Source organism: Prionailurus viverrinus, chromosome B3 (genome assembly GCF_022837055.1).
Source record: "Prionailurus viverrinus isolate Anna chromosome B3, UM_Priviv_1.0, whole genome shotgun sequence".
Lineage (NCBI taxonomy): Eukaryota > Metazoa > Chordata > Mammalia > Carnivora > Felidae > Prionailurus > Prionailurus viverrinus.
The window spans coordinates 113,827,724-113,854,518 of record NC_062566.1 but is presented as its reverse complement, the minus strand read 5'-3'; the positions used below and the strand labels follow the sequence as shown (position 1 = coordinate 113,854,518).

At 46.5% G+C, this 26,795-nt stretch overlaps 1 protein-coding gene and 1 long non-coding RNA gene across 3 annotated transcripts in view; both read left to right on the top strand.

Annotated features, from left to right (window-relative positions):
* The window catches only part of DPF3 (double PHD fingers 3), a 258,505-nt gene that overhangs the window by 4,768 nt on the left and 226,942 nt on the right, over window positions 1-26,795 (top strand). The window lies entirely within an intron of this gene.
* Window positions 1,697-6,127, top strand: LOC125167817 (uncharacterized). The gene is made up of 3 exons (XR_007152959.1): window positions 1,697-1,817; window positions 3,000-3,091; window positions 6,009-6,127. It is a non-coding gene; the product is annotated as an uncharacterized LOC125167817 (long non-coding RNA).

Genomic DNA, 26,795 nt, shown 5'->3' with positions numbered 1-26,795 from the left:
AGGCCACTTAATTGGAGACTTCTCTGCTTCCTCTGTCTTTTTGCAATCATGCAGGTAGCTGGAATTTGGATGCATCTGAGAAAGACCATAATGTCTAAAGCTGTTTCAGAGCCATCTGCTCAGATCAATGCAAAACATAAAATGCTACGGTCAGCATGCTTTGTTTTGCACCAACAACAGAAAGGAAACTGAGGCTGATGTTTCTGTTTTCAAAGAGAGGCCATGCTGATTATAGTGGTGGTGGGGGCTGGGTCATAAAAAGGCACCAGAATCCAGGTCTGTTTATTGTCCCACCCTCAGCAAAGTAACTTTTGTGGTTTTTGAGTGTTCTGAAAGTCAGTAGAAGACAGAAACGTAGCCAAATGTGGCAAGCCCCTGGCCAAGAAATGCCACAACCACTGACATAGTTTTTGTGAAGCCACCGTTTTCCAGCTGGGGCCTTTGTAAGCATGACCCTCGCTTTAGATAATCTTCAAATATGCAGGTATGTAACAAGGAAAGATAAAGCGGCCTGGGGGTGGGGTGGGGTGGGGTGGGGTGGGGTGGGCTGGGGTGGCAGGAAGGGAAAGGAGTAGGTGAGTGGATAAAACTGCTGTGTGGTCTGAACTCTGAAAAGATTATTGTTTAACAGTGAGAGAGGCTGATATGATGATCTGTTGCCAGTTCCAAAGTTTTCTTTAGTTGTCTGAGTGACTGGGGAGAGATGAGGTGTTGTGGTGTTTTTGTAATTTGTTTTTCTTATTGGTCCGGTTACTAGTGTTTCACAGTCTGTCAAACCATATGGATGAATGGAGCTAGCATCGTAAAACTGTCACCCAAGGAAGGTTTTTGAAGCCTGTGATTTGCATCAGAGTTTTAAAAGCAGTGGTTAGAAGAAGGTGTTGGGTGGGGGTGGGTGGGAAAAGAGGGGCAGACCGTGTTGGGAATTTCTAGGTCGTGTTTGTGAATAGGAGTAGAGTGGGGGGTGGCGAGGGAAGAGGGAAGCCTGGAGAGGGCTGAGAGGGGCCGTGTTTGGAAGCAGGGAGGGGCGAGGGGATTAGACTCAGAGTGCCTAATAATGGGGTTCAAATAGCCCACAGTGAGTCCTCCCTCCCCGCCCCTGCCTTGGTTGTGAGCCTGAGAAACAATGATGACACATGTCTAATCCCCCGTTTGCACCCTCTTCTCCCCTCTCTGAATCCGGAGACTGGTCATCTCAGGTTGCTGTGAAATGAGCACGTTTCTGTTATTCACTTCGAAAACCTGCTGTTCGTATTCATTGTGAGCCGACGGCCCACCAGAAGAGGTTTTGCAGTTGCCTTCCACCTGTTCTCAGTGGGGCCGCGTCTCAAACTCTGTTCCTTTTCCACGTTCATTTCTCACCACTGGCTGGTCTTTGTAGCTGTGGGGACTTCAGGGCAGTGGAAGAGAAACAGCTCTGAGAGAGGAATCCAGCGCCTGGAGCTCTGCTCTCAGTTTACCACCAACTTGCTACTCAGTCTTGGACACAGAACTTCTCTGAGCTGCAAATCCCTTGTCATTAAGATGAGGGCGATGCACCTTGATTGCCCAAATTCCTTTCAGTTAAAAGCTTGGTGGCTCTCACTATGGTCAGTTAGGACAGGGAGAACAGTTAGGGGCCAGAGTTCCAATTCTTCCTTGTTTTCAAAGTGCATTTCTAAAGGGGATTTGTTAAGACTGGGAGACTCTTCATTAGTTTCATCTTCTCGGGTCCAGTCCTGCCACATGGAGCTACCCCTTGGGATTCTAACCAGGATGGCACTCCTCTCCCTTCTCAGGGCCTAAAGCTGAGGACCAGGTGATGGGCCATTTAGAAGGTGGGCTTTTCTTCTGATTCTCCCCTCCTTAGCACCCTGACCAGAGGATGGAGAAAGGGGAGAGAAGGGGGAAGACTAGTTGGCTTATTTTGCTGTTCATTAAGTACTCAGATCAAGTTTTTGGTGGTGGAAAAGACTGGAATTGCTGAGAACATCAATCTTTTTTCTCCTTTCTTTTCTTTAAATGTGTGGAGGGAGAGGGGGAAACCAAACAAAAGATTTTTCTCCTCTGGATTTCATTTATCCACAATCTCTCTGGACCTGTCCTCTCCTCCCCTATGACACCCATCCCAATTAACATGGAAATAAAGTGCTTACTTCATTTCCATTTGGGCAGCTGCAGATACCAGTCGGATTAGAGAGTTGAAGAAGTGGACCTGTACTGATGTCTCACTGAGCTTCCTCTAGCATACCCCGTGTCACTGCTGAGGGAATGGAGGTGATTAGCAGATATACACAGGCCTGCTGTACCCAAGTGGGTATTAGCAGCGTCTAAATTAGAATTCACTGCCTCTCCTTCAGTGACATGCCTCCAGAATATCCCAGATTCCTCTGAGGGTGTTATTATCAGGCTTTCCTTTGATTGGAAACTCCCTTGGCAATTATTTTCTCCAAGCCTAAATGAGGAAGAGGGGGTTGCAAAACCCATCAGAGAATTCATAGAAGCCAAAATTGCGATTCTTAGGCAAAATGAAAGAAAAACCAAAATGGTCACCCTGACCTCCAGCAGACAGAGGCAGCCCCTTAATTTTTTTCTAATTGTGGTCAAATATACATAACATGTATATTTAACATTCGTAACTCGTAAATGTGCCATTCTAGCCGTTTTAAAGTGTGCAATTCAGTGGCATTAAGTAAATTCATAATGTTGTGCAACCATTGATACTAACCATCTCCAGAATTTTTCATCATCCCAAGCAGAAGCTGTGTACCTATTAAACAATAACTCCCATCTCCTCCCCCCCCCCCCCCCCCCCCGCCCCAGTCCCTGGTAACAACGATTCTGCTTTCTGTCTCTATGAATTTCCCTATTCTGAGCACCTCATGTAAGTGGAATCATACAATATTTGTCCTTTTGTGACTGGTTTATTTCACTTAACATAATGTCCTCAGGGTTCATCTATGTTGTAGCCTGTGCCAGAATTTCCTTCCTTTTAATGGCTGAATAATATTCCATTGTAGGTACATACCACATTTTGTTTATCTACTCATCCAGTGAGGGACCCTCAGGCTATGTGCATCTTTAAGCCATCATGAGTAATGCTGATATGAAGGTGGGTGTATAGGTAGCTGTCTGAATCCCTGCTTTCAATTCTCTTGGGGATACGCCTAGGCCCCTTCATTTTTAGACTCTTTAAAATTCAGGGACTACATTTTTAAATGGTAAACCCCCGCCTTATAAACTTAGGGAAAAATGCTAATAGTATCGTGAAGTTCAACCTCCTTATCCTCGCCCCCCCTGTAGGAATAGCATTATTTTTGGGGGGGGGGTGCTTAAATCCTCTGAGAACCCAAAGACTCACTTCTTTCATCCCCAGCCACAAGGATCACCGTCCCCTTGTCTCCACCCCCCCTTGGGGGCATGTGGGGCGTCAGGCAGGGTTTGGGTTTGTGGGAGCAAAGAGCTGTAGTTCCCTGGTGAGTCTTGGACTGAAGGTTTGGTTTGTTTCCTGGGCAGGATGGAGGTTTCATCCTGGCAACAGGGGGCCAAGGGGGATGGGACAGCTTAAAAGGCAAAAGTTAGTAAATCAGACCTATCATTTCCTTCAGTGAGAAAACCCTGTGGCTCCTTTCTCCTCCTTTCCCCTGCGCCCAGCTCTGCTTAGCCCCCAAGGTGCCTGAATGAAATAATGGATGTGAAAACATTTCCAAAGGCGTAAAGTGCAAATGGGAGGTGTTACTGGGAGAACACAGTTTCCATTAGCTGACTGAGGCCTTCTCAGAGTCAACAATACCTCACATATTGAACATTATTTTAATATATTAAAGCTAAAATAAATGAAATGAGTATGGCATTACACATCAAGCCTAATCATTGCTTCTCAGGAAATGCAAAGCCTCACTCATCCAGCTGTGTGTAAATAGCCCTAGGATCTCATTGGGATTTTTCCCATTGTCTGGGTTTGAAATAGGTGAGAATATGAGCTCAGGGGAAGCCCTCATTTCATTTCCCCGTTGTCAGCCCTGAACTGAGTCCACCTGCAAAATCAGAGGAAACAGAAGCTCAGAGGACAGAGGAGAGTGCTTTCCTGGAACTTTGGCATTGGTCATCTTGCCATCTCTGATTCCCCCTTCTATTAAGACGACTCTGGGAAGAGAGGAGCAGTGGTGGAGGGGCTGGAGCTTCTATCTGCTGGTCATCGAGGAGGTTGTGCTGTTGACACAGGAGATCAGTTGCCCGAATTGATTCTGTAGACTATGGAGCGCATCGTGGCGGGGCTCAAAACTCAAGAGACTTCCATCTTGATTGCCAGCCTTCAGATACAAGCTTGCTGCAACCCTACAACATTCCTTTACTTTATAAAAGCAAATTAAGTGAAAAACGTCATCTGGACTTCCATTATCCTCAAATAACAACTCTTTACTTGTCTTTGTTTGCTGCCAGTTGAGCTCAGTGAGAACTGTCTCACCCTCTTTGGGGCTTTCTTCATCCTGTGCTGGCCAGCACTGATTGCCAGGCTGTCCCTCAGAACTAACTAAGCAGCAGATAGCCCCCCTCCCTGCATCTAGGAGCCTTCACTCCAAGGAAGGCCTCCAGTCTGTTTCTCCTTCCAGGCTGTGGTTCTTTGGCAGGACAAAGTAAGTGCCTGTGAGCCAGGAGGCTGACTGCTCCCCTAGGCTTCTCCTAGGGAAACCACTGTCCATTGGGGGGGTGGGGCGGGGAGGCAATGTGGTGCTGGGATGGGGGAGGGCAGGGTGGATGGGGTAGTGGGAGTGGAGAGAATATATTCTCTCCTGCTAATTATTTTCCCTGAGGACTTAGCCAATGCAGAACCATCTATTATCGTGGGAGCGCTCTATGGTGGTTCTGCCTGTGATGAATGCTAAGTGGAAACAAGCAAGAAAAATTAACAGGCGGCTGCTTCTGTCCACCTAATTAAAATGCATATCCAAATGCATAATTCCTTATGTTTCCCCATGCACACACTCCCCTTCCAATCCCAATTCTATGGAGGAGAAAAAACACTTTTCCCCAATCATTTCTCTTGATTATATTTCCATCAAGGAAGAGCTGGAGGGTTCCCTTAGAATAGAGAAGGGCAGTTCTTGTAACACTTTGAAAATTGCTGGTTTTTTACTTAGATTGAGCCCAAAAATTCTGAGCTGTTTTTGGTTTTAAATGAAGAACAAAAACTTTATCGGGCTGCAGAAAAAAGGGGGAAGGAAGGAAGTAGAGAAAGAAAGGGGTGGGGGGGAAGAAAGCAAGCAAGAAAAAAGAAAGTTCTCACCATTTTTGTTGACATTTTAGTTTTGTGCTAAGAGTCTTTTTTTCTCCTCCTCCTCCTCCTCCTTTTCTTCTTCTTTTTTGGTACTAAAAGTCAGCAAGGTCTTTTCTATCTCTCCTCTCTCTATTCCTTTCTCTGACTTTGCACCACCTCCCTCAGCCCCCCTAAACAAACAGGGTTTTTGTAGAGAGATTTGAGAAGACGCATCTACCTGTGCAGATCAGGTAGAGAACAAAAAGCAAAAGCCTCTGCATTTGGGGCAAGATCAGAGATGCTGACATCACAGTTCCAAGTAGGTTTTGAATCAAACAAGCAATACCTCTTCATCCCTATCTTCCTCCCTCTTGGTTCACTGATCGTATTCTCCCCATCGAAGAACAAGTTTATTCAGTGGCCATAAAATATTTAATAGACAGGAAACTTAAGTTGCTGTGTTCAATTTGACGTCACTGCTGTTTCTGCAGCAGTCCCCCTCCCGGGTAGCCCCCCACCCCCCAAGCCCCTTGACTGCCCTCCACAGCAGCCCCAGCTGTTGATTTATCAGGGCCGGCTGGCTCAGCAGTGCATGGAGATTGCTTTTAATTAACTCTCTTCATTTTTCCCAATCTTCAGGGAGCAGCAGCCCTTTAATGATTTTAATATTTTATCTGGATTTATATCCGCTTTATTTGTTGTTGTTTGACTTCCGCATTTGTTCTTCCCGAATCTCTTCCAGACTGATGGATTTATTTGCCCCTTCCCACAGCCCCCAAGACCTTTCTGGAGGAGAGACGACGACGGGTTCTGAAGAAGGCCCCGTCTTCCCGAGCTTTCTACACCTGCGCGGGGGAGAGGTGCGGGCGTTGTTGGCCTGTGTGATGGTTTGGGTGAGAACCTTTGTCTTAGGAATCCCAGGCTCACCTGAATCCGCTGCAGGAATTTCTGAGCTTCCCAATAAAAAGAAAACAAATCCGAATTTGAGAAAGTAAGATCTCCTTGGCTCTCTCGTGCTTGCTATCTCTGTAAGGGAGGGAGCCGCCTTGGAGAGTTGGGTAAAAACTGCTTCCTGGGGTCCCCAGTTAGCTGTAGTTGGAGGCCTGGTGATGACTTTAGGGCAGTGCTGGATATAGGTGCGAGTCAGATCTTGTGCCATTTTCTGTGTCTGTAGATACGGCCGGGAAGAGGGAAGAATAGGTCTGGTCTGAAAGAGGACGTTCAGGGGCGCCAATTGCCTTCTCAGGCCGCCTTCTCCCTCACCCCTCAGTTCCGTGTTCTTGTGCCCACTTCCCAATGTGGGAAAACACACCGCCCGTTTGCGCACCTTCCCCGCTCTGCCTTCCAGCCTCCTTTTGGCTGCAAGGTCTACACCTTCCCCCAGCAGTCCCGGAGAGACCGGGCGGAGAGACTTGCATGGGGGCTCTTTTTCAGAACCAGCTTGTCCGCAAAAATGCCTTTTTGGCATCTCGGTTTGGCGATGTGTCTTCAGGGTCACCTGTTGCTAGGCAACTACCAACTAAAGTTTGAGCCTGATCTGGGGATTGCAGTAAATTGCCCTGGGTGACTTGTATTCTCATTTAGGGACCTGGCTTTGTAATCCTGGCTTCAGGAATAGGAGGTTGAGAAGACATATTTCCACATGTCTTTACGGAAAGAGGCATTGGCTTTTAAAATCTAGCCAGTGCCTGGCACACAGTCAGTACACAGATATTTGTTTTGGTGATGAAAATTGTGATTTCTTCCTATCTCCTTGCCCTCATCCTTTTAGCTCTGCTCGTTCTGAAAACCATGACGTCAGATTACTAAACTATATGTGGGATGCAGACACAGCAAACAATGGCTTCTACACCACGGTGTGGTGTTCAGGCTTCTCAGTGTGCTTCTTCACCTTTCCTTGGTGACTAAAGACCCTTCTGAATCCTATGAAAGTTGTGGATTGTCTTCCCAGAAAAAAACGCACGTAGGTGTGAACATCTGCAAGTCGGGTCCACAGATTTTGAGGAGCCCGTCAGTGGATGCCCCAGACGCCCATGGGCTCCAGGTTAGGGACCTCAGAATGTGGAGTGAGGGTGAACTTGTGAGTTCTGATGTGGGTTCTGTATCCCCCTCAGAGAGATGGCGCCCCTCAGACTCCCCTACAGTCTCACCGAACTGCTGTGGCTCCTCCAGCCCCACCTTGCCCCATGTGCACTCCATGAACACCTGCCTGCTGAACCCCTGGGTACTTCGGAGGCCCCCCCCTCTCTCCAGTGAAGTTCTTGCGGACCCTCAGGTAGAATTGACCACACCTGCCTCAGCCCCATCGTCCCAAGCACACTCTTCTTTCATGGCCGTGGAAATTCTTGACTCTCGTTAGTTGGAATAAGGCCCTGGAAGGCTGGGATGGTGGTTGCTTGTACCTTTCTCATCCCAGGATCTAGCAGAGCAGGCATTTAATAAATATGTGTGGAATAACGAAGTAAATGAAACCTGCAAGCAGACAGTGCTCTTCCTCCCTAATTCGCTTCCGGCCCTTCAGAGTTGACGTGTTTCTCATTCTCTCCCTTGACTGCAGGCATTTGGAGAAGGCAGCAGAATTCCTTTCCCCAAATTCTTCAGTTTCAGGAGTTGGGAAACAGGCACAAGCTTGGCCTCGCTTGAGTGTGGAATGTACGGCCATGACAAATGTCAGTGTCATTTATTCTAGCCTCTTGTTTCTTTACCACTTCATTTTTGTGGCTCTAAGACCCTCTTTGGTCTTGGGAAGTAAAGACAAGTCTTTTTACTTCGCTCTCTCTCCTTCAGGGACTAAGTAACCCAGGGCTGGTGAATAGCCACTGATAACTCAGCCACATTTTTCTTGGGTGTCTACTATGTGTTCAGCGATGTATGGGATTTCCTTTAGCCTTATTTATACCTGAGGACTTTTCGTGAGTTTTTAAGATAGAGAGCAGAAGGCGAGAGTGCTATAATGATTTAACCCAACACCGGGACATGTCCTATTGAGTTCTGGAGATAGCTATGGCTCAGTCACTGTTTTCAGATATATATCCTTTGAGACAATGCCTTTTGTGTACGTTCATAGTACCAACCACGACATAGATATGACTTTCCCTATGACTCATTGTCCCAACTGTGTTCAATGCAGATAGATTCGCTTGACAGTGAGACAAAAAAAAATGATGTCCTGGGGATCATGCGGGGGCCTTCATTTTTCATACTGAGAGAGAGAAAAATATCACTGTAACTTTTATATACCCTCTTACTGCTTCAAATCATTATATCCTCCACGCTTCAAATCATTCATTGTTGGGGCCATTTGGAAGAAAGTACCACCCGGGAGAGGGCTGGTTCTGGGTCAGGAGTAAGGTGAAGACCAGAGGTGGTGATGGGCTACTCGAGTCACGTTTTAATTCCGATTCTGATCCATTAGACATCCCTCAATGCGGAGAGCAGGAGAAAATGCTGATGGTGCACAAAATATAGGTTGCAGGAGCAGAGTTGTACAAAAGTGTTTGTCAACTCGGAAAGGTCATACTGCACTAGCACTTACTCTCAAAGTAACTGTCCCTCGGTCCCTGTGTGCGGCCCCACAGTACAGAGGGCACACCCGGGGCCGTCAGGTTGCGGGTGCTCATTTCCTTTCTGGGCAGCCATCCCAGTATAACAGATACTTATACATATTCTGTCCTCATTTTATCTAATTACACACATCTCTGGGGGATGGGGAACAGGTTTGGATCATTCAGTTTTAGGTCAGTTATGCACAGGGTAGCTGAGATGAACACTAATCTATAGAGTTCTGTGAAATCGGGAAAGTTCCCATAGTTCCCTGGTCCAAAGCACACCAGGGGGCATTGTTTGCCATCTCAGGGCCCTAGATCCCAGTCAGCATCAGAGGAGGGATGGAGCCTGGCTGGGTCGTGGGGCTGAACCTTCCGAGACCCAGCTAGCTCTTGCTACCCTTTGAGCAGTAGGGATTCTTGCTCTATTATTTGGTGACCTGCCAAACGGAGGGGACCCAACAGTGTGGGTCCTTCTTCTGGCAATCATTTGCCACCCGGTACCCAATACCTGCCTGGAATGGGTTCAGTTTCCTGAGAAATACAGAACAAAAGGTGCTCTGACTGATGCAACAATCTTTATTATTGCCCAGTGTTGCCTGGAGTTTCTGTCTCCTTTTCAACCCAGATGAACTGGTCTGGACAATATAAAAGCCCTGAAATGTCCCCACCTTTCTCCAAGACCCAGATCGGGCAGACTCGGGCCACTTCCTGGCATCTCTCCTCCAGGCTGTATTGTAGCTTTTGAAATCCCCAGGAAAGAAAAGCCCACTGGTTACCCTTTTATTTTCCTTTGGCTTTCTACTTCTTATTTCATTTCTTGACTCAGACCTCATCCTCCCCAGCGTTCTCTGAGCCCCAAAGAGAGGAATAATCCACGCAACGCCTAATATCAAGGTTTGCATCTCCAGCCCAGGCTTCCTTCTGACCTCTTGTCTCCCTCGTCCTTGCCCTGTTGACATCTTTTCCCTCGCCTTCTGCATTGCACCTTGATCAAAAAGCACTGAAGGGGCATAAAAAGAAGGGAAGAGTTTTTGCTCTGTCACCAGGAGGGCACACTCAGTCTCGTGAATGTGGGAGCGGGCAGGGGGAAGGAGGAAAAGGTCAAAGCTTGCACACAGCAAACCGGGTGAGAAGAAACACGGGGTGTGAGGTTACTCTGCACTAAATGAGCGGTCCAGCCCCTGAGGGGTCTGTGAAATCAGAAAAGAGAAAGAGCGTCCTGTGGTTGGGGTGTCAGAGAAGGTTTCAGGGAGGAGGTGGCTTTGAGCTGAGTATGGAAGGACAGTGGATCTGGTCAGGCTCAGAGGAGCAGTGGAGGGTGAGGTGGAGAAAGACAGGCACGAAAGGAAAGTGAACGGAGATCCGGGAAGTGTTTGAGTAATTCCTTAGAGAATCCCCTTCCTCTCTCCGGGAAGAAAGGCCAGGTGGGCAGGCATGTGTGGAAGGGAGCAAGTGGGTCTGTTTGGCTGGTTGGGAGTGGGAAGGTGGTCCCTGAACTCGCCCGGGGCCACGTTGTTCTGAGTGGAGTCCCATTTTGGCAGCCAATTCTTGGGAAGTACTTGGAAACTTTGGAGGCCAAGGGGGCCTCCAGGGGGAGGCTGGGTTGTCCTCCTGAGTCCCTCAGCAGGAAGCATCGCCCACCTCCAGGGGCCCCCTGGCTAAAGTTGAACTGAATCCTCCTTCTTGGTTTCCTTGGTAATACGATCTGGGTCCTTTTCAGGGTACTTCCCCGAGGGGTGGGGTGCCGAGGGCACACTGGGGGGCCTTCACTGGTGTGAGCCCCCTATTTTGTCAGGCATAGGACTGCCCTGGCCCACTCGTGGGCAGATTTGCTTAGTAGGGCAGGATTGTAGGGGGAAGCCTGTCCAAGTGGTAGATCTGAAACTCTCTCCCCCTTTGCATCCTTCAATCACCATGCCCTTTCTTTCAAAACAACAATGATAACCCATAAATGGCATAAATACAATATACAAATCCAGTCGAGGGAGGAAAACATAAATGCTGACCCTCGTAGCGCAGTCAAAGCCCCGTGCCTCGAGGATTAGTTTCGTGGTTCAAATCGGGGGAGGGAGACTGCAGGTCTCTAAGACAGTGTTTCCTTCTGGGAGGACTGAGGGAGTTTGTTCTGCAGATGGTGCTTCCCCATGGCCACCCAGGCACACGGGCACCCCTGTTACCCATTCAAGTGCCCACCTACATGTTGCCTACTCCCCCCTGCAGGAAGGCCTGGGGCCCAGGGAGCTAGCTTTCAGGGGGAGGCGGGGCGTCAAGCCCAGTCGTCGAGGTTCCTTAGAGCCTTGGGCTCTGACAGCTCACACACTCTGTCCCAGGGAGAAGCAGTGTGGCAAGCAGGGGCTATGTGGCCTATACCTTGAATGCAGGCTCTGGAGCTAGAGAGTCGGGGTTCAAATCCAAGGCCTGCAGGCAGGATTCCTAACCCCTCTGTGCCTCGGTTTCCTCATCTGTGAAGTAGGAATGATAGTTTCTGTCTTCAGAACGTTGTTGGAAGAATTGAATAGGTTAATATATGTCAAGGGCTTAGGAGAGTTGGCACGGGGCGCCTGGGTGGCTCAGTCAGTTAAGTGTCCGACTTCGGCTCAGGTCATGATCTCATGGTCCGTGGGTTCAAGCCCCATGTCGGGCTCTGTGCTGACAGCTTGGAGCCTGGAGCCTGCTTCAGATTCTGTCTCACTCTCTCTCTGCCCCTCTCCTGCTCACACTCTATTTCTCTCTCTCTCAAAAGTAAATAAATAAACATTAAAAAAAAAAGAAGGAGAAGAGTTGGCACACATTTACCTTCTAACTGGATGTTCACAGGGACCCTGTTTTTCTTTAAAATTTTTTTAAAAAAATGTTTATTTATTTTTGAGAGAGAGAGAGACAGAGCGTGATCAGAGAGAGGGAGACAGAGAATCCGAAGCAGGCTCCAGGCTCTGAGCTGTCAGCACAGAGCCCGACACAGGGCTCAAACCCATGAGCTGTGAGATCGTGACCTGAGCCGAAGTCAGACGCTTAACCGATTCAGCCACCCAGGCGTCCCTGCAGGGACCCTGTTTTCCTATCCATAAAATGGAAAGATGTACTAGCTGATTTTTTCTCCCCACATTGACATCTTAAGGAAAATGAGATAATAAGTAAGAGAGCCTCTGATTTCCTTAGAACAAAGAAGTTCTAGAACTCTATGGCATTATGATTATTATTTTTTACTATTAGAAGAAATGTGCTAGGAGACTTGGAGACAGGTTTATCTATAGGATGTCTTGCCCAGGAGTTCGGATTATTGCATGCTACTTACTCGGTGCTGCTATTGGGTCCTTCTGAGAAAGAAAAAGAATGTCCCAGATGCTGCAGAACAACACACAGGGGTGAACTGACTCTGACGTGACTGGTGACTGAACTCCTGGTTTCCAGCCTCTGCTGCCTCCTCCAAGGGGGAGGAAGGTGCTTCCTTCCTGGGTGAGCTCCGCCCCTTCCACAGCTGGAAGAGGGCTTGAAAGTCCTTCGGACCAAAGTGGGTGGCGTTAAGAGTTGGTCTGTGCACTCTTGCCGGGGTGGGCACCTTTCACTTCTGTGGCCCTTCCGTCCCGGTGGGTGCGTGTATGCATGTTCCTAGCACACGCTTTTGGTAGGCAGCACTCTGTACTTGACAAGCTGGCATTCCACACTCCAGATCTTCCAAACACCAGACCCCTATGTTATTTTTAACTGTCCAAAGTTTTTTCCACGTGGTGTAATTGATGGGACTCAGTGGCCTAGTGAGAACCTAAACTTCAGCTCATTTTGCAGCCCTTGAATGGGCTGGGTCTGATGACCCAGCAGAAAACCACCCTGTTTTCTGAATTGACTGTTCTAAATCTTCCCGCCTGCCCTACCTACCCCCCCCCCCCCCCCCACCTTCGTCTCTGGGGAAAAGAAGCGTGCACAAAGATAACCTGAGCTCGCCTGTTTCTGTGGCTCCAGATAGGAGGGAGGAAGATCGTTTCTGTCTGTGACCTTCTCCTCCCTGCTCTGAGTCCTGCTACTGAGGGACAAAGATACATTTGCAGGGAGATGACAGGAAGGGCACTGAGAAGGTTGGTCCTCAGTCATTTCTGGCCTCTTTTCCAGCCCCCACGTTCCCTGAGGGGTAAGTCACATTCTCATCATCCTCTGGGGACAGTCCTGGACAGATGCTTTTTTTTTTTTTTTTTTTTTTAAGAGAGCCTGAGATCTTGTGTCTGGTGACCGCTGTTCTTGTGATAATGGAGAAGATTCTCAGTCACCCACGTCCAGGAGAAAGTGCACCATTTCACTCTGGCCTGTCATTTACGTCACGAAGTCTCCAGCTTGTGTCTTTTTTTTTTTTTTTTTTAATGTTTTTTATTTATTTTGAGAGAGAGGGAGAGAGAATCCCAGTCAGGCTCTGTGCTGTCTTGTGCAGAGCCAGATGGAAGGATTGATCTCACAAACCGTAAGATCATGACCTGAACTGAAATCAAGTTGGTTGCCTAACTGACTGAGCCACCCAGGCACCCCTCCAGCTTATACCTTGTTTCTCTGTGTTATTCACAAGTCTCTCCAGACCACAGTGCACTTGGCATTTTTCTTACAGTAGTAGAACAAGTATAATGTACCACTTATTATGGCACTGGATATACAATGACATGCATATCCGATATGGACCCTATCTTTACAAAGCTTATAGTCCAGTTGGGGAGATGGGCACTAATCATATACATATATAAATAAAATTTGGATCTATGTTTTGTTGTAAAGCCGGGAGAACGGAGGAGAGTATGGAAGGGAACACTGTTCTGGTCTAGTGTATTGAGGGAAAGTTTCCTTGAAGAGGCAACATTTTATCCCAGGCAGAGAAATGGCACACGCAAAGGTCCTGTGGCACATTAGAAGGAGCAGGGAAGGCTGTTGTGCCTGGAGAGCCAGAGAAGGAGAGAAAATAGAGCTCATGGTATGGTAAGAATTCAGGAGGGGCCAGAACACAAAGGACTTGATGGGAATTTTAGAGATGTGTATTTTTCCCTATGAGCAGTGCAGTTACAGAAGTTTTAAGTTGGGAAGTGGCTTAATCCAGTTCACGTTCTAAAAATTTCCCCCTGGAAATACAGGGAGGTTTAGCATGATGCCCTGGGAAGGACGGGACAGGTGAGTTCTGAGGAGACTTTTCTGGGCAAAATTTAGAAAATAAAAATAAGATATGAGCATGTACATGAAGGACAGGGCATGAGCCGGAAAAGGCTGGGACAATGGAGTTTCCCCTTTAACTGCTTTCCTCCTTCGTATCATTCCCAGTCCCATTTGGTAGTTTAAAGACACTGACACCCCATCCCCTACCCTGGACGTTTTTGATTCTCTGGAGAGATTGATTTTCTTCCCAAGTAGCATCTGCAGCACTTTGGTCCCCTCTGCTGTCCCTGCTGCTTCTTCCAGACTGTTCCTTTGGGCCTCTCAAGGTGTGGACTATCTACACGAGGCACACCTGTGTGACTGATGAGGTGGCAGACTTCTGGGCCTCCTCTTAGACCCACCAAACCAGAATCTCGGTGGTAAGGCTGTGCACTCTCTTATGCCTCCTAAAGCTTGAGAACCACTGTTCTTGTAGCCCTGCACCTGCAACAACAAACGTAATGATGCTTTAACTGTGTGTGTGTGGGGTTACATGTGGACCAAGTGCTTTGGAGGCACAGATGGTCTTCTTTAGGCCTGGCAACAATGCACTCCAGCAGACAAGGATCTGGTAGCCGTCCTTTCCTAGCTGATGCGGTTACACAGTGACGGAGCTGGTGCCTGCAGGAGGCTCAGCGCTGCACGGCTGCCCCCAAACATCGCACTGTGCCTTTGTTTCTTCACGCCTCTGTTTTGTTTTGTTGTGTTTGTTTTTTGAGAGACAGAGAGAGTGGGTGCAAGTGAGCAAGGGGCAGAGAGAGAGAGAGGGGGATAGAGAGAGAGAGAGAGAGAGAGAGAGAGAGAGAGAGAGAGAGAGAATCCCTGGAGGGAAAGAGAGAGATGGGGGAGAGAGAGAGGGAGAGAGAGAGAAAAGGGGGCTAACCCGAAGTGGGGCTTATGCACACCCAGAGCAGGGCTTGAACTCACAGACCATGAGATCATGACCTGGGCCGAAGTCAGATGCTTAGCAACTGAGCCACCCAGGCCCTCATGCCTCTGTTTACAAGGTGAGGTGAATCCTTGTAATTTCCAGATGTAGTTCCTTTAAAAAAAAAGATTCAGTACCTTTTTGGGGGGAGGAGGTGGTTCATGAGATCCATCTAGAAAGTGAGTATCTAGTTAGTACATGAAAGGGTGGAATTAGGTGGGTTTAAATTATTTTAGCTTTTTAGTATGGAAGATAGCAAACCTACATGAAAGTAAACAGAATAGTATAAAGAACATAAATCCGTCACCCAAGTTCAACAGTCGTAACGGGGACAGGGAGTGGGCATCTTTTCAATGGTTCAGTCAGGCTTTGCCCTGTGACGTTCTCATTTTTATGTCCATTGAATGAAATGCCTGGTGGAGCCTGGGTGGCTCAGTCAGTTGAGTGTTGACTTTGGCTCAGGTCACGATCTCACAGTTCATGAGTTCGAGGCCCGCATCGGGTTCTGTGCTGACAGCTCAGAGCCTGGAGCCTGCTTCAGAGTCTGTGTTTCCCCCCTCTCTCTCTGCCCCTCTCCTGCTCTGCTCTCTCCCTCTCTCTCTCTCTCTCTCTCTCTCAAAAAATAAACATTGAATGAAATGCCTGATAAGAGAATGGGCAGAAGGATCAGACAAGATTGTAAAGTACCCCTACCAGCTAATGACCAGAGAGGGAGAAAGCTCTTTTGACTCAATTTGTCCCTTAACAGTACAGCTCATAGGCAAGGCTAGAGCTTGGAACTGCAGACCTAGGAAATACCTTGGAGATCACTGGTGGTCTCCCTTACTGTCGAGACATGGTGGCAGAGGCCTGGCAAGGTCTGGGATAGTGGTCAGGCCTCACACAGCTAGGAAAAGCACAGAACTGGGCTTGAAACCCAGGTCCTCCAGCCCTTCCTCCCTTATACCTGCCTCCCTTAAAATAAGTTTTTTTGGGGCGCCTGGGTGGCTTGGTCGGTTAAGCGTCCAACTTTGGCTCAGGTCATGATCTCACGGCCCGTGAGTTTGAGCCCCATGTCAGGCTCTGTGCTGACCGCTCAGAGCCTGGAGCCTGTTTCAGATTCTGTGTCTCCCTCTGTCTCTGCGCCTCCCCTGTTCATGCTCTGTCTCTCTCTGTCTCAAAAATAAATAAACGTTGAAAAAAAAAATTAAAAAAAAATAAGTTTTTTTTCCTCATTTATTAAAAAATTTTTTTTCAAATTTAGATATATTTAGCCTATAATGTATTAATTTCAATATATTAATTAATATATAATTAATTATGTATATAATAATTTCATTATAACATAGTGATTCGATATTTATATGTATTGCAAAATGATCACCGAAATAAGTCTGACATCACCACACATACTTAAAAGATTTTTTTTCTTGTGATGAGAGCTTTTAAAATCTCTCTTAGTAACTTGCAAATACACCATTATTAACTATAGTCACCATGCTATACCTTCTATCACCAGGACTTATTTATAACTAGAAGTTTGTACCTTTTGGACACCTTCACCTATTACCCTCCACTACCCTCTGCCTCTGGCAACCACCAATCTGTTCTCTCATTCCACGTATAAGTGAGATCACACAGTATTTGTCTTTCTCAGTCTGACTTACTTCATTTAGCATAATGCCCTTGAGGTCCATCCATGTGGCAAATGGCAGGATTTCCTTCTTTTTTATGGAGGAGTAATACTCCTTTGTGTGTGTATGTACAGACCACATTTTTGTTATCCATTCATCCATTGATAAACACTTATGTTGTTTCCATGTTTTGGCTATTGTAAATAATGCTGCAGTGGATGGGAGCGTGCAGTTAGTATTTTCATTTGCTTTGGATAAATACCCAGATGTGGCATTGCTGGACCATAGACTAGTTCTATTTTTTCATATATATATTATATATATAAAAATATATAAGTATATATAAATCTATATAAATATATAAATATATACATATATAAATATATATAAATATACATATATTTAATATATAAATATATAAAAATATATAAAATATACATATTTATTTATTTTATTTATAAATATATAAAAATATATAATATATAAATATATATTTAATATATATGTTATATATAAAATATATAATTATATATATATACACACATATATATGTGTGTGTGTGTGTGTGTGTATATATATATATATATATATATATATATATTTAATTTTATTTATTTATTTTGAGAGAGAGAGAGAGAGAGGGCGAGAGAGAGAATCCCAAGCAGGCTCCACACGGCCCAGAGCCCAATGCAGGGCTCCGTCCCACAAACTGTGAGATCATGACCTGAGCCGAAATCAAGAGTGGGACCACTCAACCAACTGAGCCACCCAGGCACCCCTAGGGTAGTTCTATTTAAAATTTTCTCAGAAACCTCTACTCTGTTTTCCACAGTGGCTGCACCAGTTTACATTCCCCCAACAGTGCACACGGGTTCCCTTTTCTCCACCTCCTCACCAACACTTATTTTGATACCTAGCCATTCTAACAGGCCTGAGGTGGTAGCTCATTGTACTCTAGTGTTTGTTTTTGTTTTCGCCCTGATGTTTTCCGGCATGAAGCCACGGGAGACAGAACCCCTATGAAAAGCTGTCCAGAGTCCTGATGGTTGAAATACCAGTATTTGGCTACCTCAAACCTTGGCTTCCTCCTTGTGAAAAAGACCCTTAGTGTAGCCTGGAGTTCTCCTGGTCTAGCTAGAAAATAATATATCTGTAAAATGAGTACTGGAGGAAGTGAGGGGACTGCGTGTGCATTCTCCCTTGGCTTTGCCTTCGCTAGAAGTCTAGAAGCTCTAAGGCAAAGTATGACAAGATAGTGGGAACCACGGGGAAGGAAGGTAGAAGAGAAGGAAGAAATCCGTTTCACCGGGCAGCTTCATGGAGGAGGCGAGGCTGAAGGAGGCCTTGATGGGTGGGGGGAATCTAGGGAGCTGAGGAGAGAGAAGCCTTCCCTTTAAGAGGGGAATCAACCTCTTAGCATGGCACATCAACCAAGAAGTATTTAGCACCTCCCGAAGTGGAAGGCTCTGTGCTTCACGCTGAAGAGGATATTGAAAAGCAGAACAATTTCTGTTCTTCAGGAACTTCCTGTCTAGCTGAGGGACGAGACCTATGTTGAATATTAATATAAGTTGAAGACTCTAAGACTCTGAGATGCAAGTTAACTTTTAAGGTAAGCCTAAAGAAGAGCGCACCGGAAACCGAGAGACGAGGTCCAAAGGAGAACACGGTAACCATGCCAAGGGCCGCGGACCCAGTGTCTTCTGTGTATGTGGCCGTGAGCTAGCTGCTACAATAACCGCATCATTACAAAGCAGCCTTTTTTTTTTTTTTAATTCTTTTTTTTTTTTTTTTTTTTTTATTTTGGGGACAGAGACAGAGCATGAATGGGGGAGGGGCAGAGAGAGAGGGAGACACAGAATCGGAAACAGGCTCCAGGCTCTGAGCCATCAGCCCAGAGCCCAACACGGGGCTCGAACTCACGGACCGCGAGATTGTGACCCGAGCTGAAGTTGGACGCCCAACCGACTGAGCCACCTAGGCGCCCCCACAAAGCAGCCTTTTAAAGTAATAATTACACTAGTTCTAGCTTCCATCTTGAACACCTACACTCTGCTCAGCAGTCTTGTGCTGTGTGGTGCACACACATTAATTCATTTAATCCTCCCGGGAAGCAGATAATGTTAGTTTATAGAGGAGAAAACTCTAAAGACTTTAAGCAACTTGCCTAAGACTCCGAGGCACAAACCTGGGTCTGTCCATGCAAAGCAGGTAGGGGTTCAAAAAGGCACAGTGTACGTGGCTGGGTAGCTGGGAGAGAGAAGGCTGGACAGGCAGTGAAGCACCTGGTATAAATATCAGTGTGAAAACTTTGGCGCTGATCCTGTAGGTGCTGGGGAGTTACTTAAGGTATGGCAGGATGGACGTTGAGGGTGATTAATTTGCAGGGTGGCTTGAGTGAGAGGCCGTGGCAGGAACACAGACCAAAGCAACTGGGGTCTGTGGTGGTGGGGGTGGGGGGTGGTGGCGGTGGGAATGTGCCTGGTCAAAGCACGTAATGAAAACCCTCACAGCCCATCAAACTTAATTAAAGTCAAATAAACACTTCGGCAAACCCATCTCACCCCAAGTAGGGATAGAGATTCCAGATCACTCCTAGGGCCTTAATGCTGGTTTCAATATAGCTGCAGGGACATAAAGCTTCATCGATATATAATATTTGTAAAATATGCGTACGCTCTGCATCGATAGGCTCCCTTACACATTTACGGTTTCAGCCCTCAGCTAGGTCCTCGGTTTCCCATGATAACCTCTTTTCTGAGCCTTTTTCATTTCTTCTCTTCGACACTTGTTCCAGTGTTTTCCATTTACCTGAAAACCCACTCCATCCTCTCGCTCTGAACAGATGATTTCACCACTGACTTCTTTAAGAAAATCGAAGCCATGAAGCAAGGAACTTCCTTGTCATTCCTGCCCCCTGCCTCCTTGTGGCAAAAGCCGCTTCTTCAGAGGGGCCTCCTCTGAGCACTGCACTTGATGCTGTCCCTGCAATAGTTGCCCTGGTGTATTACCCTGGTATATGTTTTTCATAGTGCATGCAACCATCAGAAATTATCTTTACGTATTTGTTTGTTCACCTGTCTTTAGTGTGCCCTTCCCCTTGGAATGTAAGTTCTGTGAGAGCACAGGCCTTGCCTGTCTTGGCCACTGTAATATCCACGGTGCCTAGTATATAGTAAGTGCGTGGGACATGGAAGATGCTTAAAATAGAAAGAATGAGCAAATTCCCATGGCTTCAGCCAGTGCTCACAATTCAATCTTCTTTCCTCCTGACTATCCTATTGCCTACTCCATTTCTCCTGGGTATTCTCTTTCAAACTTATATCCTAAGTGAATTCTTCTTCTTTCCCCAAAGCTGCTTATTCTCCTCAGGGTTCACTATTATTTGAGTAAAAATCTCAGAGTCATCTTTGGCTCCTGTCTCTCTTCACCCCTACTTTGTCCCTGAGTCCTGTTAACTTGACCTTGGCAGTGTCTCTGGACTCTGTCTCCTCCTCCATTTACCTAGGCAATATTAGTGCTCATAAGGACACAGGCAGGAGCTTCCCAATTGACTTTCCAGCTGCAGTCTGTCCCCATGTCAGGCTATCCTTGCCCACAGGGAGGGCTCTGCATAGTTCGGTTCCTTTATACCACTAGTGGCTCCTAATGATTATAGGATCCATCCATGTACCCATCCATCCATCCACCCATCTACCCACCCACCCTCCCATCCATCTGTTCATCCACCTATCCACCCACCCACCCTCCCATCCATTTGTCCATCCATCCACCCACCCATCCATCCATCCACCCATCCACCCATCTGTCCATCTGTATGTTCATCCACCTATCCACCCATTCATCCATCCATTCATCCATCCATCCATCAGTTATTTACTGAGTACCAACTCTATGCAGCTCTGTGAGAGGTGCTAGGATAGAGAATGGAGAAGACAATGCTTGCTTTCATATAAGTTTTCAGTCTTACAGGTGGGGACAGATAAAAATAGTCAAAAATCATTCAAGTGTTACAGGTGCTTTTTATTCATTCATCAAATATTTATTGAACTCCCACCATGTGCCACACACTGTAGGTGTTGGGGACACAGCAGTCAACAAAACAAAGTCCTTACCCTTGTGGGACTCACATTCTAGTGGACAAACGCACAGGTATAAATGCTATGGTGAGAATGAAGTGAGGTAAAGGGTATACCTGTGTGAGTTTGCCCCCTTGCACGCTTGTTCAGAGATGACTTCAGTCAAGGTGACAATTGAGCAGAAACCTGCAGGACTGAAGGGAGTGGCACTTGCAGGTGTCTGGGGGAAAAGAAAAGCATTCTAAGCAGAGGGAACAGCCAACACCCTGTGCTGATGCCCTGGGCTGGGGATGTGCTTTGAGGAGTGTGTACACAAAGCAGGGAAGGAATCCATTCTGCCTGGAGGGACTGGGGACACTCCTTGGAGGAGGCTGCCAAACTACCTAGCCTGACGTTCACAATTCAGCTCATTCTGACATTGATCCGTGGACTCGGCTTGAATCATGCCAGAACGGGGACTTCCAACCTCCTGGCCTTTGCTTCTGTGACATTCTCTGCCAGGACTTCCCCTCTGACCCCCACACCTCTGCCTGATGACCCTCTCTAGTTTCCACTTGCCCTTCAAGGTCTGCGCCTCCTTCAGGCAGAACCACTGCCTGTGGCTCCCATAGTGCTTTGTTTATGCTTGCAGAGCCCATACATAGCAAGGGCACTTCTGGTGAGCTGTGTCTATGCCAGTCACCTCCACCTGCTTAGAGCTCCTCACTGCCTCCAGCACTTTGGTCTCCAGCACTCTGCACTGTGTGAGGCACACAGTAGGTGGTCTAATGCATATCCAAATTTCACTGGAAAGGAACCCATTTTATTACCAGACCACTCTATATAGACATGTAGGCAGACATACATAAACTTTTTCTACATATCAGCTGCTTTTTTCCCCCTGCAGTACCTAATGAAAGCAACAGGGTCATGAAATTAATTTGTCACTCTGGTGCCAGCTTCACTCAGCTGACTCATGGCCTGGGATGGGATTTTAAACATGTGTTTCTCATCTACGTGCTAATTTCTCTTTTCCTTGTCGGTCATTTCTCTTACCCTCCAATTTGTGGGTAGTAACTGCCTTCGGGTCTGTGACACCTGAACTTCCTCCTACATCCTCTGAATGGATGCTTTCCAGCTTTGGGCTGAGAAGGAGGCAGGTGGACCCTGACTTAGGAAGGGCGAGAGGGAGTAAAAATGAAATGAGATTTCCTTCCCTGTCGAAATGCATTAGAGCATATTTGTTTGAGAAAGGCCTGAAGTCTATCTATATTTTGTTATGAATTGAATCATACGTCTTTCAGAGGATTCTGTGATCTTCCCTCCGTAATGGAGAGATAAGAATATTTCCATGTATCCTGAGATTGTTAATGCAAATATTTATTGAGCACTCAGTACTATTTTGGGTGATGGACATAAAGCAATGAGCAAAATGGGTGAAATCCTTGCCTTCCTAGAGCTTACATTCTAGTGGGGCATACAGATGGTGGCCTAAGTAAGTAAATAAATGAGGTGGTGGCTGGGCGCCTGAGTGGCTCAGTTGGTTGAGTGTCCAACTCTTGATTTTGGCTCAGGTCATGATCTCATGGTTCGTGAGTTCGAGCCCCACATCATGCTCTGCACTGACAGTGTAGAGACTGCTAGAGATTCTCCCCCTCTCTTTCTTTCTCTGCCTCTCCCCACTCTTTCTCTCTCTCTCTCAAAAATAATTAAACATTAAAAAAAATGAGATGGTGGTAAATGAAGGCAACCAAAGCAGGGAGTTGGGACAGGGGATGTTGGGGGAAGACCAGTTTAAAATAAGGTGGCCACTGAAAAGTGTCATTTGAGGGTCATCTGGGAGAAGCAGATTCAAGGCAGAGGGAGTAGCAAGTGCGAATCATGGGTGATGTTTTGAAGGGTGGCAAGAAGGCCAGTGTGGCTGGAGCAGGGCAAGACAGAGGGAGAGTCATATGAGGACTTTGGCTTCTCTTTGGTATTGGGAACCCACTGGAGGATGTTTATAGTGTCACCCTGGCTACTGAGTTGAGAGTAAATGGAGAAAAGCAGGGGCCAAATAGGGGACAAGTAAGGAGGCAGTGGGTGGGAGCAGGGTGGTAATTGTAAAGGTTGTGGGAAGTGACTGGATTTTGAATACATTTCATAGATAAGGATGACAGCATTTGCAAAGAAATTGGAAGTAGGGTCTGACAACAAGAGGCATCATGGGTGACTCTAAGGTTTTTGGCTCGAACATGTAGAAGAATGGGATTGTTAAGATGGTGAGAGAGTGGAGGCGGGTGTGTGTGGGCTCAGTTTTGCCCTTGGTTGGCTTGAGATGCTGATTTGACATCCAGGTAGAAATGTCCGATAGGCCGGGGCATTGTTGGGCCTGCGCCTGTTGGACCTCCATCCAGGTAGGAGATTAGGAAACTGTCTAGAGGGTCTTGTTGGGACCTGGATGGCAAACTGGTTGATCCATAGGCACAGGGAACTATCTCTGGGCTGTGCCATTGAGTTTAAAATAATAAAAAAAAAATCATTTAAAAAAGCATGTTTGGATTCAATTCAAGAAATATTTACTAGCATCAACTATATGCCAGGCAACATGGTAGGTGCTGGTTGTAATACAAGAGTCGGACTGAGATGGTTTTTGCCCTTTGGAGCTTAGAGTCAATGGAGAAAACTGTGTAAAGCACGCATTTTTATTAGAACAATGGTAAATCCACAACTAATATGAGAATAGATCCTATATCTTGATGAATAAATTAAAACACTTACTCATGACACTCTATTTCCATTGTCATGATAAAGCAAGAAAATTGGAAAATGTAGTTTTCCAAATGGAACTTTTTTTGCTTAGAAATTTGATTTGGAAGTCCTTGTGACCAAGTGCAGGTATAAGTGACCGCTGAACAATGCTAAACATTTTCCCATGACCAAGCACTTACATAGGAGGCCCGTGGTTATATAGATTATATAAGTCATCCCTGGCAGGGAAGTTTTGTTTTTAAAAACTGCTACACTCATGCATGCTATTCAAGTTTTACTTATTTTAACCTCAAAAGTGGATGAGAAACTTTTGCCAAAGTGGCAGCAAAGGTTACAAAAATTCTGATACGAATATGACACCGGTGGGCCTGGAACATTGTGGCCTGGTTGCCCTATTGTCTGACATCATTTACTCACCTGGTAGTCTTTACCATTTTGTGTCCCATGAACTGGGAAATTGGATTGGGGTAGGGAGTTGGGTGGTTTTCTCTGTCTTGGCATCAGATCATGTCTTTCCTTATTTTGGACAATATCCCAGGTGATTCAGGGATGTCTTGGAAAATGTACTCCTGACCCTAAGTCTTGGAGGGTTGGGAAGGATACATCTAAAGTGGCTCCTTGTCTAGCATGAAAACTCTGTGAAGGTGTCAATTTTGTCTTGTTTACCACTCATTCTCCAGCACCTGACTCAATGCCTGGCACAAAGTGGGTGATTGACAAGTATTTGTTGAATGAATAAATGAAAGGTGCCTCCCACCCCACCGGTCAAGCTGTTCTGTCTCTAGAGCGAACAGAATCTGATAGTAGTTGACTTTGAACAGTGGTGTGTGGGAGTATTTCTCAGGCCCATACCTTCTGTCCTCTGGCAAGGGTAAGGTCAGATAGAATGGCCTGGGCACCTGAATATACCAACAGACTTGATGGGTGATTCTAGAAGGTTTTGGGGAATGGTGTGGGGGTGGAAGGAAGCCACAGAGGACAAACGAAGTTAGACTATGATAGTCAAAGGGAAGAGTTAGCCAAAGATGGGGAAATGCTCAGGCAAAAAGGTTGCCAGCTGGGGGCTTATCTTAGCTTTTGGGAAATATCCCTACCCTTCCACACCAGGATTTATTTATTTTGAAATAAATCCCAGACATCATTTATTTTATCTGTAAAAATTTCAGTATGTACCTGTAAAAATAAAGATTCTTTTAGAAAATACAGTTACAATCTCATCCGAGTTAAAAAAATTTTTTTTAATGTTTATTTATTTTTGAGAGAAAGAGAGACAGAGCCTGAGCAGGGGAGGGGCAGAGAAAGAAGGAGACACAGAATCTGAAGCAGGCTCCAGGCTCTGAGCTGTCAGCACGGAGCCCAATGCGGGGCTTGAACCCAGGAACCCGAGATCATGACCTGAGCTGAAGTTGGACGCTTAACTGACTGAGCCACCCAGGCACCCCAACAATTTATTAATATTATAAAATATCCAGTTAGTGATGAAATACATTTCTTTCTTTATACACACACACACACACACACACACACACACACACTTATATATTATTGTTTTAGCAGTATTTAAAAAATGACTTCATTGGTTTAATGGAAATGTATATTTGTTACTAAAAATTCAAGCAACACAAAAAAATAACAAGGTGAGAGCAAAAATGGACCAAATCCATTAGATGAACTTCATTTCAGATACCTTTCCATGCGTATGTTCACACAGAACAAAGAGAAGATGGGTATAAATGCTGTCACAAATACTTCTTTATATTAAAAGAATTGCTAAGTGTTATTTTAGAGCTGAAAGGGCACCTAAGACTTTTACATAGCAGATCCCTGGAGGGCAGGGCCATTCCTCAGTTGTGTTTATACACCCACCTCCCCATCTTTGTGCCCCAGGTGGTCCATAACTATGGTTTGAATGGAAGGGGTCCTTAAGAAATCACTCAGCTGTCTTGTGGAATAGGATGGCCCATGAGTTGAAATCACTTGCTGAGGTCCGACAGCTAGTGAGGGCACATGTTGGGCTGGGCATCCTGTTTCCTTGCTCTTTCTCCAGCCTGGGATTGAGCTGTGGAGCAAAGTGGGGCCATGCACCAGCTTGGAGTCAGACGCCCCTGGGCTTGGTTCCGCTCTGGATCTTTTCCCATGACTTAGTTGCGGTGTGATGTCTCTTACCCACGCAGCTTTCCTACCTCAGAGGGCTGTTACGAAGAGTCAGTGAGATAATGCTTAAAAAGCTTATGGCATAGTTCCTGGCGTGTACCAGGTGCCAAACAAACATTAACTGTGGTTGTTATCATTATTCGTGTCGTAACGGCAGCAGCAGTACTAATAGCATGATTCTTTTCTTATTCTGCTGGAAATGTCAACTGGAACTCAAAGGAAGCCCAACCCTCCCCCTCTTCCCTTCCCCCTCCGCTCAGGTTCAGATGGAACCCAGTTTATAACTTTGACTTTCGCTTCATTCCTGCCATTGGGAAGGAGAGATTATTACATGTGGGAATCCTTTTCCTGTATTGCGCCAGTTTCTGGTTGGCGGATTATGTTTAGTGGTCAAGGTTCATGTGTCTTCTGCCTATACGTAGTTCAGCGGTGCTGCCTTAACAAGAGCTTTGCAAATAATTATTCTAAGCTCTTCAAATAGAAACCTCGGGCAAAGGGCTGGGTGCAAGACGTCTGGCCTTCGGTCTGCTGAGTTAGCAGCTCTTTCAGGGCCCTCCTCCAGGCCCTGGGTCTGTCAGGTCACTAATGGAATCTGCTGGAAGCAAATTAACTCACGAAAAAAGGGCTAACAAATCACTCCAGCTGTTGGTGTCTGCCCCAGGATGGCTGGCACTCTCCTGTCCACACGTAAGTCCTCACCCCACATTTCATGGCTCTCTTGGGGAGCCCCACTTTCTCTTACATGGTTAGTGAGGAGCATAAAGGCTGCCCCGGAATCTCAGCCCCCCACAGCATAGCTATGGCCTGTGCACGTGAGAAGGCCATCTGTGCAGCCCGACATGCCCTCCTGTGTGGGCGGCTTGCGAGCTGGCTCCATGTATTATTCACACTTCTGGGTTCGGGTTGGCTTAACCATTTGCTCCAAGTCGAGGCTGGGAAAAGGGGGGCAGGTGGGGAGAAAACAGATATGCTCTTAAGCCTGGGCTTAGTCTCTTCTTCCCTGGTCAAACGTGTGCTCTTTCGAAAACATTATCTCCTATGGGGTGGGATCCAGGCTCCACATGGGTCTGCCCGGTCCCCCTGCATTCCTCAACTGTAGCTTCCCTCCCCAGCGTCCCTCAAAGCTTGGGGGCCTTCACAAAGCAGACTGGAAGTGGCCAGTCTACCACCGTGAGCCTCCTTCTTCCCCTCCTTCCTCACCCCTCTTGGCTCCCCCAAAGTTGCCTCATGGATCCCTGAGTAAATTGAGGATGTTCTGGGAAGTGTGTGTGTGTGTGTGTGTGTGTGTGTGTGTGTGTGTGTGTCCATCCTGCTGGCTGTAACAGGAGTGATAAGAGAAGATGG